The 15605-nt window shown below is 40.1% G+C and overlaps 1 long non-coding RNA gene across 1 annotated transcript in view; it reads left to right on the top strand.

The window, feature by feature from the left end:
* The window catches only part of LOC118152869 (uncharacterized), a 36792-nt gene extending 23955 nt beyond the window's left edge, over positions 1-12837 (top strand). Inside the window, exons 3-4 of the long non-coding RNA XR_004741818.3 lie at positions 7108-7229; positions 9540-12837. This is a non-coding gene — a long non-coding RNA (uncharacterized LOC118152869). The remainder of the gene's footprint in view (positions 1-7107; positions 7230-9539) is intronic.
* The last annotated feature ends 2768 nt before the right edge of the window (positions 12838-15605 follow it).

The following is a 15605-nucleotide window of genomic DNA, read 5'->3' as shown; positions in this document are numbered from 1 at the left end:
GAAAACTTCAGGTCAATATCCATGATGAACATCAGTGCATAAATCTTCAATAAAATACTGGCAAACAGATTGCAACAGTACATCAAAAAGCTTATCCATCACTATCAAGTAGGCTTCATCCCGGGGATGCAAGGCCAGTTCATCATATGCAAGTCTATAAATGTAATTTGCCAACAAACAGAACCAAAGACAAAAACCACATGATTATCTCAATAGATGCAGAGAAGGCCTTTGACAAAATTCAACAGCACTTTATGCTAAAAACTCTCAATAAACTAGGTGTCAATGGAATGTATCTCAAAATAATAAAAGCTATTTATGACAAACCCATAGTCAATATCATAATGAACAGGCAAAAACTGAAGGCATTCCCTTTGAAATCTGGCACTAGACAAGGATGCCCTCTCCCATGACTCCCATTCAATATAGTATTGGAAGTTCTAGCCAGAGCAATCAGGCAGGAAAAATAAATAAAGGTAGTTAATCAGGAAAGGAGGAAGTCAAACTGTCTCTATTTGCAGATGACATGATTGTATATTTAGAAGACCACATTGCCTCAGCCCAAAATCTCCTGAAACTGATAAGCAACTTCAGCACAATTCCAGGATACAAAATCAATGTGCAGAAATCACAAGCATGCCTATACACCAAAAACAGACTTAAAGAGAGCCAAATCAAGAACAAACTGTCGTTCACAATTGCTAAGAGAATAAAACACCTAGCAATACAACTAACAAAGGATGTAAAGGACCTCTTCAAGGGTAACTATAAACCACTGCTCAAGGAAATAAGAGAGGAAACAAACAGATGGAAAAACATTCCATGATCATGGTTAGGAAGAATCAATATTGTGAAAATGGCCATACTGCCCAAAGTAATTTATAGATTCAATGTTATCCCCATCAAGCTACCAATGACCTTCTTCACAGAACTGAAAAAAAAACACCTTAAACTTCATATGGAACCAAAAAAGAACCTGCATAGCCAAGTCAATTCTAAGCAAAAAGAACAAAGCTGGAGGCATCATGCTACCTGACTTCAAACTATAAAACAAGGCTACAGTAATCAAAACAGCATGGTACTGGTACCAAAACAGAGATATAGATCAATGGAACAGAACAGAGGCCTCGGAGGCAACCCCACACATCTACAACCATCTGATCTTTGACAAACTGGACAAAAACAAGCAATGGGGAAAGGATTCCCTGTTTAATAAATGGTGTTGGGAAAACTGGCTAGCCATGTGCAGAAAGCAGAAACTGGACCCCTTCCTGACACATTACACTAAAATTAACTCCAGATGGATTAAAGACTTAAACATAAGACCTAACACCATAAAAACCCTAGAAGAAAACCTAGGCAAAACCATTCAGGACATAGGCATAGACATGGACTTCATGACTAAAACACCAAAGACATTGGCAACAAAAGCCAAAATAGACAAATGAGATCTAATTAAGCTTCAGAGCTTCTGCACAGCAAAAGAAACAATCATTAAAGTGAACCGGCCACCATCAGAATGTGAAAATATTTTGCAACCTACCCATCTGACAAAGGGCTAATAGCCAGAATCTACAAAGAACTAAAACAGATTTACAAGAAAAACAATATAAACCCCTTCAAAAGTGGGGAGGGATATGAACAGATACTTTTCAAAAGAAGTCATATATGAGGCTAATAAACATGAAAAAATGCTCATCATCACTGGTCATTAGAAAAATGCAAATCAGAAAGTTTTGCTTTCAAGGGAGGTTGCCTTCCTGTAGTCCCAGCTACTTGGGAGGCTGAGGCAGGAGAATTGCTTGAACCCAGGAGGAGGAGGTTGCAGTGAGCCACAATCACGCCACTGCACTCCAGCCTGGCACCCGGCAACAGAGAGAGACTCTATCTCAAAGAAAAAGAGATAAAGAGAAAAAAAAATTGCAAATCAAAATCCCATCTCATTCCAGTTAGAATGGCAATCATTAAAAAAGTCTGGAGACAACAGATGCTGGAGAGGATGTGGAGAAATAGGAACACTTTTACACTGTTGGTGGGAGTGTAAATTAGTTCAACCATTGTGGAAGACAGTGTGGCCATTCCTCAAGGACCTAGAAATAGAAATTCCATTTGACCCAACAATTCCATTACTGGGTACATATCCAAAGGATTATACATCATTCTACTATAAGGACATATGCACACGAATGTTCATTGCAGCACTGTTTACAATAGCAAAGAACTGGAACCAACCCAAATGCCCATCGATGATAGACTGGACAGGGAAAATGTGGCACATATACACCATGGAATATTATGCAGCAATCAAAAACAATGAGTTCGTGTCCTTTGTAGGGACATGGATGGACCTGGAGACCATCATTCTCAGCAAACTGACACAAGAATAGAAAATGAAATACCGCATGTTCTCACTCATAGGTGGGTGTTGAACAGTGAGAACAAATGGACACAGGGAGGGGAGCACTACACACTTGGGTCTATTGGGGGGAATAGGGGAGGCACAGCGGGGGGTGGGGAGTTGGGGAGAGATAGCATGGGGAGAAATGCAAGATATAGGTAAAGAGGAGGAAGGCAGTAAATTACACTGCCACGTGTGTACCTATGCAACTATCTTGCATGTTCTTCACATGTACCCCAAAACCTAAAATGCAATAAAAAAAAATAAAATTGTTTAAAAAATTAAAAAATAAATAAATGCCAAGATAACATAAAATCACAGGATTTTATAAAGAAACATGCAGATGGGTCTAGAGGAAATTTGGAAACTTTTTCAAAATAACCACCTAAACACCAGAAAACTCATATTTGGAAAACCAATTTATCTGAATAGGTGGCTTTTAAATTTTGCCTTCATTCTTCAACTGGACCACTGACCTCAGGGCGAAGCTCATTAACAAATAAGGCCCAAAAAAAGCATTGCAGGTTTTATGGGGGTCCTAATATTTAAACATGTAAAAGGCAGGCAGAGCTGGAAAAGAATAATACCTAGATCTTTAAAAATGAAGGATTCCAGTCATGTGCGGAGGCTCACGCCTGTAATACCAGCACTTCGGAGGCTGAGGCGGGAAGATCACGAGGTTACAGGAGATGATCCTGGCTAACATGGTGAATCCTCATCTCTACTAAAAATACAAAAATTAGCTGGACATGGTGGCACGCGCCTGTATTCCCAGCTACTTGGGAGGCTGAGGCAGGAGAGTCGCTTGAACCCAGGAGGCGGAGGTTGCAGTGAGCCAAGATCGAGCCACTGCACTCTGGCCTGGCAACAGAGCAAGGCACCGCTCCGCTTTTACACTGAATTCCAGGTGCCGAAAAATAGGCACACATCTTGAGATGGGGGCTAGGTAAACACTTATTGTTACAAAGACATTCCCCCTAAGCTAGTTGGCAACCCAGCATCATTCAGTCCACTCTGACCAGCTCATCCTCATGGGAGTCTCATCCCTCTGTGATAAGCACTCTCATAGACTCCAAGTGTTCAAACTGCACCTTTCTCATCTAAACACAAAGAAATACATAGACCCTCTGTGGTGATAACCATTTATTGCGATCACTGTCAGACACCTCCCAAGCTGTAGTTCTTGCCAGTGACCCGCCAGCCATTGCACACGTAAAGGTTAACTTCTCTCTTAGAGTACAAAGTAATTCCTAGCATCTCCAAAGCCAAAGAGATCAGGTAACACAATGTAAAAGAGAGCAGAGCGTTAGACCTTAGAGGACCAGCCTGTGACTCTTGAAACCTCGCAAAGAAAACAGAAGACTTCCAAAGGGGGTGAGTGGCACCTTTTTCTGAGTTTCTTTTTTTTTTTTAATTATGTTTTTAGTACACTGATGCTGAGTGTTTTTAATCCTCCCAAGGCTGAGGACCAACTTTTATTTTTTTTTAAGTAATTATTTTTCAATTGCATTTTAGGTTTTGGGGTACATGTGAAGAACAAGCAAGATTGTTGCATAGGTACACACGTGGCAGTGTGATTTGCTGCCTTCCTCCCCATCACCTATATCTGGCATTTCTCCCCATGCTATCTCTCCCCAACTCCCCACCCCTGCTGTCCCTCCCCTACTTCCCCCCAACAGATCCCAGCGTGTAGTGCTCCCCTCCATGTGTCCATGTATTCTCATTGTTCAACACCCACCTATGAGTGAGAACATGCAGTGTTTGATTTTCTGTTTCTGTGTCAGTTTGCTGAGAATGATGGTTTTCTGAGTTTCTTAAGGGATATGAGTCACTCACACTCCCCTCTAGATCTTTTCATATGGTATCAAAGACAGTAAAGAAAACGTGTAGGGAGGAGAAGTAAATAGAATAATTCTTAAGAAAGGAAAAGAACAGAGGAACCAAGCACATATTTAAAACTGGTTTTGGTCGACTAAAAAAAAAATTCCCCCAACAGGCCTTAAAAAGTAAAAAGGCCTTTTTAGAAGAGTATATGTGCATGTATAGCTTGAACATTAGCTTTTAATGAAGCTAATTCGGACCATAAGGATCTTTTTAAAAAATTCTTTTAAATCTCTGCCAGATTTCCACCAGGACAAACAGCTGATATTTCTGGCTTTTAACCTTTTTTTTTAAACCAAAAGTATCTTCCCTCTCATAAGATCAAGAATCACCCCAAAGACAGCTCAAAGAAAGGAGTTTTGTTAGTCACAAATGTGTTACAACCCACATCTGTCTGGCCACATTCTCTTAAGGTCTCAGCGTCTCAGCTGACCGTTTTCACACAAAGGCCCCAAAGCTCCCTATGCCCCACAGATAGAAGAAGACAGGAAATCAAAAGCTGTCCATGGAAGAGAAAAGGACCAATAAATGCCTACCCCCAAAAGCCAAAGTCACACAAACTTCAAACCAAAAGAGATTAATTCCCTGACCTGGAATCGCACCGAGGCTGCCGGAGTGAAGGCATGGAATTTTAAGTCACACTATAAGGTGGACTATCTTTCACTGTGAATACTGCGAAGGTTCCAAAGCAGGCAGTTTTAATGTGCAAAGGCTTTTAACTTCGTTTCAGATCAGATTTTTGCTCTTAAATTTAGTCAAGGAAATTTCTAAGGCTAACCATGATACTATTATATGTCTTTCTTTCAATTTGATCTTCCTACAAAGAAGACAATTATTTAGAATAAAGGATCTCCAAATTTCTTTTAAAAAAACATACCACTAGCCACTTATTAATTTCCAGTAGTATACTTATTTTGATAGCAACTCAGTTCAATAGGCTCTTTATGGAAAGCTCAGGGTGTATTAATAATTTGCCAGGCTTAGAACAAAGAGGTGTTTCCTAGAGAGGGCACAGAAGAAGCAATCCCCAAATCCCCTCCCCCCAATTTCATTACCAGGAATAGTCTCAGACAGTAAAACACTATTATTGCCGTAGACTAACAAGCAGCAAGGTTGAGACAACAAAAGCCCAATGGGGATGGGACTTGTTAAGACAAACTCAGAGAGCTCAAAACCAGAACAGAAAGTCTGCTGGCCTCAAGTTCCCAGCCATTTTTAGAATGGTCACCTGTCATGACTTAAAAATCATAAAATCATGCCCTCCAGATGGTGGAGACAAAAAGAATGTGCTCTCACTTCATCACAAGTCAAGCTCTCACAGACATACAACAAGACTAGAGGAAACCTTATCTGACACCATCTTTCTAACAGAACAACTCAGAGAAATAAAGGCGTAGGAAAAGATTATTTCTAGAAGAAACGGGACTCAGTATGAATAAGCATACCAAAAAGTACACCAGAGTTGCTACACCCAAGACTAGTTACACAAATCTTTTTTTCCTATTAATTGAAACTTTGCAGTTGAAAAATAAATGGTGATTTTTACTATTTGCTCCACCAGAGAGAGAAAGAGAGAGAGAGGGGGGGTGGGGCTGGGAGCCTGATGGGTAAGAATCTCTTACCCTTCTGCTGGCTTGTCAGGTCCTGGGTTCCCTTTGCTGTAGCTTCCAGAAGAATGGAGCTTTGGAATCCTGCTCACAGCAACAAAACAGTAGGAGCCAAGGGAAAACCTCCCCTTCACCCTCTGAAATTTTGTTGAAAAATTAACTCAGATGAATTGGAGAAAGGCATACAAAAGTCTTAATGTGCACATGAAGGAAAACCACAGAGTAATTACCCCACCCCACCCTCCAATGGAGTTAAGAAATATATGCCATCCTGAGGTTGCAGAAAGAATGTGGGATGGGGGAGTTGGATTATGGCCAAACAGATTATGGTAGTAAAATGCGTTTTATGGGAGGGCAAGAAGAGGAGGCCTGGCTAGCAAAGGTGGTCTTGTTATATAAATAAAACCTCACAGGTCTCAGCCCTCAGAAAGAATAGATAGACTCTCAGTGAATCTTTCTTGGACAAGGAAAGGCCTCAGATGAAACCTAGCTGCATCAGTGCAGATCTACAGATGTAATTGTCCCCTGCAAAATACAGCTCTCTGAACAGCCACCTCGAAATATGTCAAAGAAGTATACTTTGGGGTGAAATATTTTTATTTTCTTCAATTGCTATTTATCTTATTTTTCAAAGGCCTACAGGAAAGGTTATATATAATTTTAAGAAGCCCATTCGTTTGCTTAAAGATCTTAATTATGAGTTTTGCTGCAACTAGTTACTGGACTATAGGTAAATTAGTCAATCTCTTCAAGTCTGTATTAATTTCCTTGTAAAATGGAAGCACTGCTGTTTGCTAACCTCAAAAAAGGTTATATATGATATGATAAGATGTGATTAAATGAGGGAATGCTCTGAGAAAGAATTAATCAAAGAAGAAATTTTTAAACTTATCTGGTATCTTGTGCTATAGTTGAATATGTGTTTCTCCACAAGGGGGAGATGGAGAGCACTATTACCGACTGATGCTTCACAAGGTGTTCTTTACTGAAGTTTGTCCCAGTCTTGTGTTTCTGTCTTCTCTGATTTTTACTTTTAGTTTATGACAACCTAATCCCTTCTGGAAACAGGGGACGTTACATATAAATACATTTTAAAACAGCACTCAACCTTTGTTTACTTGAATCATGCTTTAAAAAATTCAGAAATTCAACTACCCTTTGAGCTCTGTGATATGTATTTTATTTTTAATTAACGCTTTCTTTTATATCCATAATTTGAAGATGGCTGGAGTGAGCTGGCAAATATAGAAACAGGAAACATTACACTGAAGCTCAGCAAAGAGTATCCCCAAATGAAGGCATCAGAAGCAAAAATTCTTCTCTGACCTTCTTTCTTTCTCAAGGTGAGTCATAAAAACCAGAATTCTCTTTCCCCAAAGCCAGCCATAAAATATTCGAATATTACTCCAGCTCCCTTTGCCTTTCTGTCTAAAAATTGGGCATAAAGAAATTATTTGACTTCCTTTATTTCACTGTAGATCATAAGACCTTCATTCCATAGAGGGTCCTGCCCCGCCCCCAGAAGGAAGAAATGCTGTTCAGAGAGGCCAAGAGGAGTCTAGACAGACAGGCCCTGCTGGGTTGCTCCACTCCATCTATTAGCATTAGATCGTACCCTCATTGTCCAATCATATTTCCGCATTGCTGCCCATACTTTGTTGAACCTAAGCAAAAAATGGACAATTCTCTGTGTAGTTTTGGGTCTTCATTCAGAAGGCTCCTGTGTGTACATGTTAAATAAGTTTTTATGATTTTTCTCCAACTAATCTGCCTTTTGTGAAGTGGTTTTTTCCATGAAACTTCAGGGGCTCAAGAGCCTTGACCCCTACAATTAATATAACCAGGACATAAATTTACCCTTCTATTGCCTCACTCCTCATACCACCCCCACCCCCAACACATACACTTTTTTTTTCTCAATATTCTAGATTATACCTGGAATGAGCCAAAAAATATTTTCCCCCAGGAATGGTGTCATGTATGCAATGATTATTTCTAAGGGTATTTAAGTTTATGAATGACTACTGGAAAAGTCAAAAGGGACTTTGGAGATTATCACATTTAAACCTGCATTTTACATTATTAAATAAACTTTGTAGGAGGCCATTGGTTTAAATCAAGCCCCTACACTAAATTCAACAGACCAAACCAAAATGTAGTCAGTCACTCCTGCAAAAGTTCCATGTCACCAACCAAGCCAAAACTAAATTCTTTACCTGACCTTCTGAGAAATCAGGAGAGTGAGAGATAACCAAATCCCCACACAAAGCCAGTTTTAGCTGGCATGATAAGGAAGTCCCCTCTGCTTTAACCTTTACAAGGAGCTTAGAAATAACCAACTTGCTTTTTGTTTTCTGATTGTGTTTTTCTCAGCCCTTTTCTGTCTATAAAATCAACCTGATCTGTTCAGCTCATCAGAACACATTCCATTTTGTAGAATGAGATGTTGCCCAATTCTAGAATCACAAATAAAAGCCAATTAAGATCTTTAAACTAAATTTATTGTAATTTTGTCTTTGAACAGCATATATGAAGTTTGAATTAAGTGCTTAGTTATAAATAGCAAATTTGAAACACTCATTCCTTTCCCAAGGACATGATGAAGCTATCAGATTGTTTTATACTCCTTTGAACAGCTTTCTGAGGCATGTTGGTATAGGTTTCTTGCATACTTTAGAAAGATTCTAAGCAATGGAGCCGTCTTATAACCTGAGTATCTTCTATCTTCACAGATTGATGTGTCTGGATTTGTTGACTTATTGGATTGGCACAGGGTACATGTAGACCCCAGATTAATTAGCTGGGTACTGAGATGTTTCTCTTCTATAACATGTATTTCAACCCCGAATTCTTTATTCCACAGTGGATGAGGCAAGACAGGTCAGATGTCCTCTCCCATAACCGTCTTGCCACCAACACCTGATTTGCAACCCTAACCTGTTTTTGGTCATGCTATGAGCTCCCATTCTTTCTGTAACTTCCAGGTGTTGTATAAGCTGCTGCACGCCGTTGAAGGGTTAGTGGTAATTGCTCTGTGGTTCTCCCTGTGTGCACATGAATACGTTTGTATGCCTTTTCTCCAATTAATCTGCCTTTGATGAGTTGATTTTTAGTGAAACCTCAGAGGACAAAGTAGGAGTTTTCCCTTGGCCCCTACAATCTTTCATATTGCCATAATTACTTGCATTATGACTGTATTTATATATTTCTTACATCATTTAAAATAAAAGGTATATAAAATGATTAATCAAAATTAGAGTACAACAATGTTCATGAATGGCACCCGTCTACTTGAGCCCCAATAAGTTGCTGCCCCCGTGGTCTTAGCACTGTCTGAGGAGTGGCGTTTCGGCTGAAAGGGTGTTTGCAAATCTGTAGCTGGAGTAGCTCCTGAAGCTTGTGCCAATGCAGGAGAGTCATCAGCCACTCACTGACCACACCAAGGTGCAAGCAATCCTAGGGCAGTCAGGGAGCTGCTGCATAATGAAGGGCAAATTCTAGAACTTTTCTGATTCTCATTCTTCATCTTTAAAATGGGCATAAAGACAATGATGTCAGTCTCAGCTCACTCATATAGCTTTAGTTTGGTTTTGGTTTTGTTTGGTTTCATTTTTTCCTCACAATATCCTACTTGATATTTCCATGCATCGCAGCTCTGACCTAGTGATGGAAGACAGAAACAAGGTAAAAGGTCAACGGCAGCGGATGAATGGCTGGAGCCACACTGGGATGAGTTAACTAACTGATACATTTCATAGTGACCTACTTCTGCCTGGCATCTTTACAGAACTGAAAATGGGACCTAAATAGCATTGTTTCCAGAAAAAGAAAACTATTTGGCAATTTGTCAAAATGGTAGAAGACAAGTCTGAGCCCTGTTTTTTTATGGCCTTATGAATTTTAAATAACCTTAAGAAGGAATTGGAAGTTTCCCTTGAAATAGAAATCTTTCCCTCTATCCTTTTCAAACACTCCATGGACAAAATACTATCAACATTATCATTATTCTGCCAGTCATGTTAATGAGAAAGTGTGCATTTTAATGATGTTCCATTCCTTTTCCCCACAGAGATAGACACGGGAATGCCAGCTCAAAGGCCAATGTATCCACACATCCTCCCTTAATTAAATAGGTGGGCAAGAGTATACATTTTGCAATTAAAAAAATATTTTACTACAAAACTAGCTTCCTATTTTTTCTGGGTTTTAAAGACATGCATGGTCTTTGCATATATACACATGCATATAAAGTAAGTAAGGCGATTTAGAAATATACACAAAAGAAAGTAAAATTCTTTCTCAAACACACCACCCATAGATACTGCAAATGACAGTTTTGTGCATGTCCATTTCTGAGAAGTATGTTTTCCTTTACATATGTTTTAATTTTTTTACAGTACAAATACATCAGGGAAGCCAATGGCTGTCTATTGTTTTACTTGTTCAGTGTATAGTAAAAACAGAGAAAAATATTTTTTCTCCTTTTCAGGAAATTTTGCTTTCAAGGGAGGTTGCCTTCCTGAGGTTCTCTGTTACCCACAATCTGGGGGCTGCATTGATAGGATTATTCTGCAACATCCCTGAAAACTCAGTCTGGTCATTTTTCTGCCCTTTTTACTTGTTGCAGGTCAAACATCCTAAAGATCAACAAGAGTTTTGACATTTAGTCTCAACCCCTACTCTGGGGGAGTGCCTGTACATTTAGAGTTCAGTGGGATAATAACCTCTCTACCTTCTTCCTTGAGTTTTGTGTTTTGATTGTTACTGGTCTAACTTTTTAACTATTTTCTGCCCCTTTCTCTAAAACTTGAGGTGGAACCTGCCCAGTAAGTTTGGTGGTGAAGTTTCTGACCATCTATGAGGTGCCTTCTGTGCTCCTGCTACCCCCACCCCGGCAGCAAGTGCTGCTTCCCCATACCGGGTCACTAGGCTCTGGAAGCTCTTCAGGGCCAGCCGGTTCTGTGCTGGCACCAAGCCAGTCTCAGCAAACAAAGAACAATCAGCATGCTGTTCTCAGTCCAGTTCATACTTTAAAACACTCTGGGCCAGGCACAAGCTCCCTCCACTGCCCTCGGACTCTTTGACTTTCTGATTGACTGGGTATGGACACCTGAGCTGAGGAGCAAAGCCGGAAGGAGAGATGGCAGAAAGCAATAGTTATGCTTCCTTTGCAGAAGCACCTTCCACTCCCATCCAGGATGGTGAAGACCTTCCATGACGTTTATCCTTGCAAAGGCTATGGTTCCTCTCCACCTCCCATAGATAGATAGAATAAGTGGAAGAAATGCCAACATAATACTCAATGTTTTTTTCTTTATTTGACTACTTTAAGGCTACTTCTGAATTATCAAATGTGAAGCTTTTTCTAAAAATATATTTTTCTAAAAGCATATATTTCTAAAAACATGTATTTGTCCTAAGCACACGCTTAGCCTGCCTGTAAGGTAAACCAGCTATGCTGGCCAGTCATACACACATCATAATTTCTGCCAGTAAAATCTTACTACTGGAAATCCAAAACTGATGTTTGTTCTATTTAAATGTGAATTTATTGACCCATCACACTTTGATAAGTATTTCTAAGAGCCAGGAAAAAAAAGATACCTACAAAAGTTAAGAAACTCTGCCATCAGTAGCATATTTTTTAAAGCAAAATTTTATTTTCCTTGCAGTCCCTTTGAAGATGTTTTAACTTTTAGAAATTGAAGACCCAATTATGTGACAAATATTATAATCACCAGAACATTTTTAATGTGACAATGCCCAGGCCTCCCTCCCACTGCCCATTCCTCCATTGTTGAGTTGCCACAGGGTGGCTGTCATCACTATTGCTTTAAAACCTTTCCAGGTGATTCTAATATGAAGCCAGCTTTGAGACCCAGTAGGAAGAAGACATGCATACACCCCATCAGATGGTCCCGCAGTCATTAATGCAGTGACTAACTCGTCAGTGGTTTCCATCTGACTTCTATTAATAAAAACGGTTACCATTTCAGATTGACTCAGCAGAAAAAAATATGAATTAAAGTATAACAGAATATACTAGAGATGTTGATACAGAGAATTGTAGCTATGTCTAGTAAACTATGTCAACATATGTTAGATCTTAACTGTCAAGACATTTCATAAAGGTACTTGTGAATCATGTATAGCCTGGAACGTAAAACACAGGTCTTAGAGTATCTTTTTCATACTCTTAGCTACTCTAGGTTCCACTGGCAACCTTAATCCATGTTGATTGTGTTCTTCAGGAGGTTTAAGCCTCTGTAAGTAACTGATGGTCCAGCATAGCCAGTCCTTTGCCACAGTTGTTCTCAGTCTGTCCAAACCCAGTTTTTTCCCTGCACCGGGGTAAGCAGCAGAGATCTGTCATTGCCTCTCCAAATGTACATCAATGGCATCTAGCCCAAGCTAGAGTCAAGGCTACAGGTACAGGCAGTAGTGTCTCCTCACTGTTGTTGTTTTTTTCTTTTAGACATTTTATTATGAAAAATGCCCACTATTCAGATTCTACAATAAACATTTGCTATTTTGTTTTACCTACATATCTAGTCATCCATCCATCCATCCATCCTTTCACCTATTTTTCATGCACATCTTATTTTTAAATGCAATGTCAACTGCAGACATCAGTACTCTTCATCTGCAAACATTTCAGCAACATATCATTAATGATAGTTGAGAATTTGTTTAGAATTCTTTTTGTTTTAAATACAATTTATAAAGAATGTGTACTTCTTAAGTGTACTATTATTTGAGTTTTGACAAATGCATAGACTGATGTAACCCAAAGTCCTATTGTGATATATAATAACCCATCCCCCTAGGAAGTTTCCTCATGGCCCTTCCAAATAATCTCTGCCTACTCTGGTCTTCAGACAACCATTATTTTGCCTTTTAAAAAATTATAGATTTGTTTTGCCTTCTATAGCTTCATATAAAAAAATAAAATCATATAGTAAGTACCCTTTTGTATCTTGTTTCATTCAATGTGATGCTTTTGAGATTCACCCACGCTGTTGTTGTTGTTGTGTATCAGTAGTTCACACATTTTCATTAGAAGTTTTTGGTCCATCGTTAATCAAGAAAACCTCAAGGCAGAACCAGAATAAGCTTACAGTTAGCTATGCCACTGCAGTTTCCTCTCTTAGATCTCTCATGTGTTTGAGGCCAGCAGCCATGTCATAAGTACACCAAACAGCCACATGGAGAGGGCTATGTGGCAAAAATCTAAGACCTTCTGCAAGCAGCCATATGAGCAAGCCCTTTTGGAAGAAGAGTCTGTAACCCCAGTCAAACTTTCAGATGACTGCAGTACTATCCTACATGACTGTAACAGCAAGAGAACCTGAGCCAGTGTTCTGTGGTTTAGAAGTAGTAGCCAACATTGCATGGTGTGGATATACCACAAGTTATTCATCCATTTGCCAGTCAATAGACACCTGGGTTATTTTCAGTTTAGAGAATGATATGGTTTGGATCTGTTCCCTGACCTAGATCTCATGTAGAATTGTAATCCCCGGTGTTGGAGGTGAGGACTAGTGGGAGGTGATTGAATCATAGAGGAAGAATTCCCACTTGGTGCTGTTCTGTTAAGGATAAGTTCTCATGAGATCTGGTAGCTTAAAGGTGTGTGGCACCTCCCCTTTCTCTCTTTCTCTTACATGGCAGGTCCTGCTCCTGCCATGTAAGATGACTGTTTAGGCTTTGCCTTCTGCCACAAGTAAAAGCTCCCTGAGGCCTTCTCAGAAGTAGATGCTACCATGTACCCTGTATGTATGGTAGAACAGTGAGCCAATTAAACCTCTTTCCTTTGTAAATTACCCAGTGCCAGGTATTTCTTTATAGCAGCATGAGAATAGACTAAGACAGAAAAATGGTACAGAAGCCAGGTATTCCTATAAAGATATCTGAAAATGTGAAAGCAGCTCTGGAACTGGGTAATGTGCAGAAGCTGTAAGAATGTGGAGGGCTCAGAAGAAGACAGGAAGATGAGGGAAAGTTTAGGACTTCTTAGAGTATTGTTAAATTGTTGTGCCAGAAATGCTGATCGCGAACTGGACAATGAAGTCCAGGTTGCAGTGGTCTCAGATGGAGATGAGAAACTTATCAGGAACTGGAACAAATGTCACTTTTGTTATGCCTTAGCAAAGAGGTTGGCTGCATTGTTCCCCTATCCTAGGGATCTGTGGAACTTTGAACTTGAGAATGATGATTTCAGGTATCTGGCAGAATAAGTTTGAAAGTAGCAAAGTGTTCAAGAAGTTACCTGGCTGCTTCTAACAACTTATATGCATATGCATGAGCAAAGAAATGACCTGCAATTGAAACTTTTTTAAAAAAAGGAAGCAGAACATAAGTTTGGAAAATTTATAGCCTGGCCATGTAGTAGAAAGGAAAAACCCATTTTCAGGGGAAGAGTTCAAGCAGGCTGCAGAAATTTGCATAAGAGGAGCCAAGTGCTAATATCCAAGACAATGGGAAAAGGCCTCAAAGGCATTTCAGAGACCTTTATGGCAGTCCCTCCTATCACAGACCTGGAGGCCAAGGAGAGAAGCATGGTTTCCTGGGCCAGGCCCAGGACCCCACTGCCCTGTGCAGCCTTGTGATACTTCTCCCTGTATCCTGCTCTAGCCATGGCTTAAAGAGTCCTGGGTACCACTCAGGCCACTGCTTCAGAGGGTATAAGCCATAAGACTTGGTGGCTTCCAGATGGTGTTAAACCTGTAGGTGCACAGAGTGCAAAGTTGAGGCTCTACTACCTATATTTCAGAGGATTATGGAAAAGTGTGAATATCCAGGCAGAAGCCTGCTTCAGGGGTGGAGCCCTCAGGGAGAACCTCTATTAGGGCAATGTAGAGAAAAATGTGGGGTTATAAACCCAATTAGGGTCCCCACTGAGGTACTTCCTAGTGGAGCTGTGAGACGAGGGCCACTGTCCTCCAAACCCCAGAATGGTAGAACCACCAACAGCTTGTACTATGTACCTGAAAAAGTCACAGGCACTCAATTCCAGCCCAGGAGAGCAGCTGTGGGAGCTGAACCTTGCAAAGTCACAAAGGTGGAGTTTCCCAACACTTTAGGAACCCACCCCTTTCACCAGTGTGCCCTGGATGTAAGAAATGGAGTCAAGAAAAATTATGTTGGAGCTTTAAGCACTAACGACTTCCCTGCTGGGGTTTTCAGACTTGCATTGGGGCCTTAGGCTCTCCTTTTTTTGGCCAATTCTCCCTTTTGGAACAGGAGTATTTACCAAATGCCTATGCCCCATTGTATCTTGCAAGTAACTAACTTATTTTTTATTTTACAGGCTCATAGGTAGAAGGGACTAGCGTTGCCTCAGATGAGACTTTGGACTTTAGACTTTTGAGTTAGTGCCAAAATGAGTTAAAACTTTCAAGGACTGTTAAGAAGGCATGATTGTATTTTAAAATATACAAGAATATGTTATTTAGGAGGAGCCAGGGACTGAATAATATGGTTTGGATCTGTGTCCTTGCCCAAATCTCATGTCAAATTGTAATCCCCAGTGTTGGTGATGGGCCGTGATGGAAGATGACCAGCTCCTGGGGGTTTCCCATTTAGTGCTGTTCTGGTGATAGTGAGTGAGATCTCATGATATCTGGTCATTTAAAAAAAATCTGTGGCACCTCCCATTACTTCCTCTTTTGGTACTTTTCCTTCCATGTAAGATGCCTGCTCCTGCTTTGCCATCTGCA

The sequence above is a fragment of the Callithrix jacchus genome, chromosome 4, assembly GCF_049354715.1.
Source record: "Callithrix jacchus isolate 240 chromosome 4, calJac240_pri, whole genome shotgun sequence".
In the NCBI taxonomy this organism is placed as follows: domain Eukaryota; kingdom Metazoa; phylum Chordata; class Mammalia; order Primates; family Cebidae; genus Callithrix; species Callithrix jacchus.
This window is presented reverse-complemented; position numbering and strand designations above follow the sequence as displayed.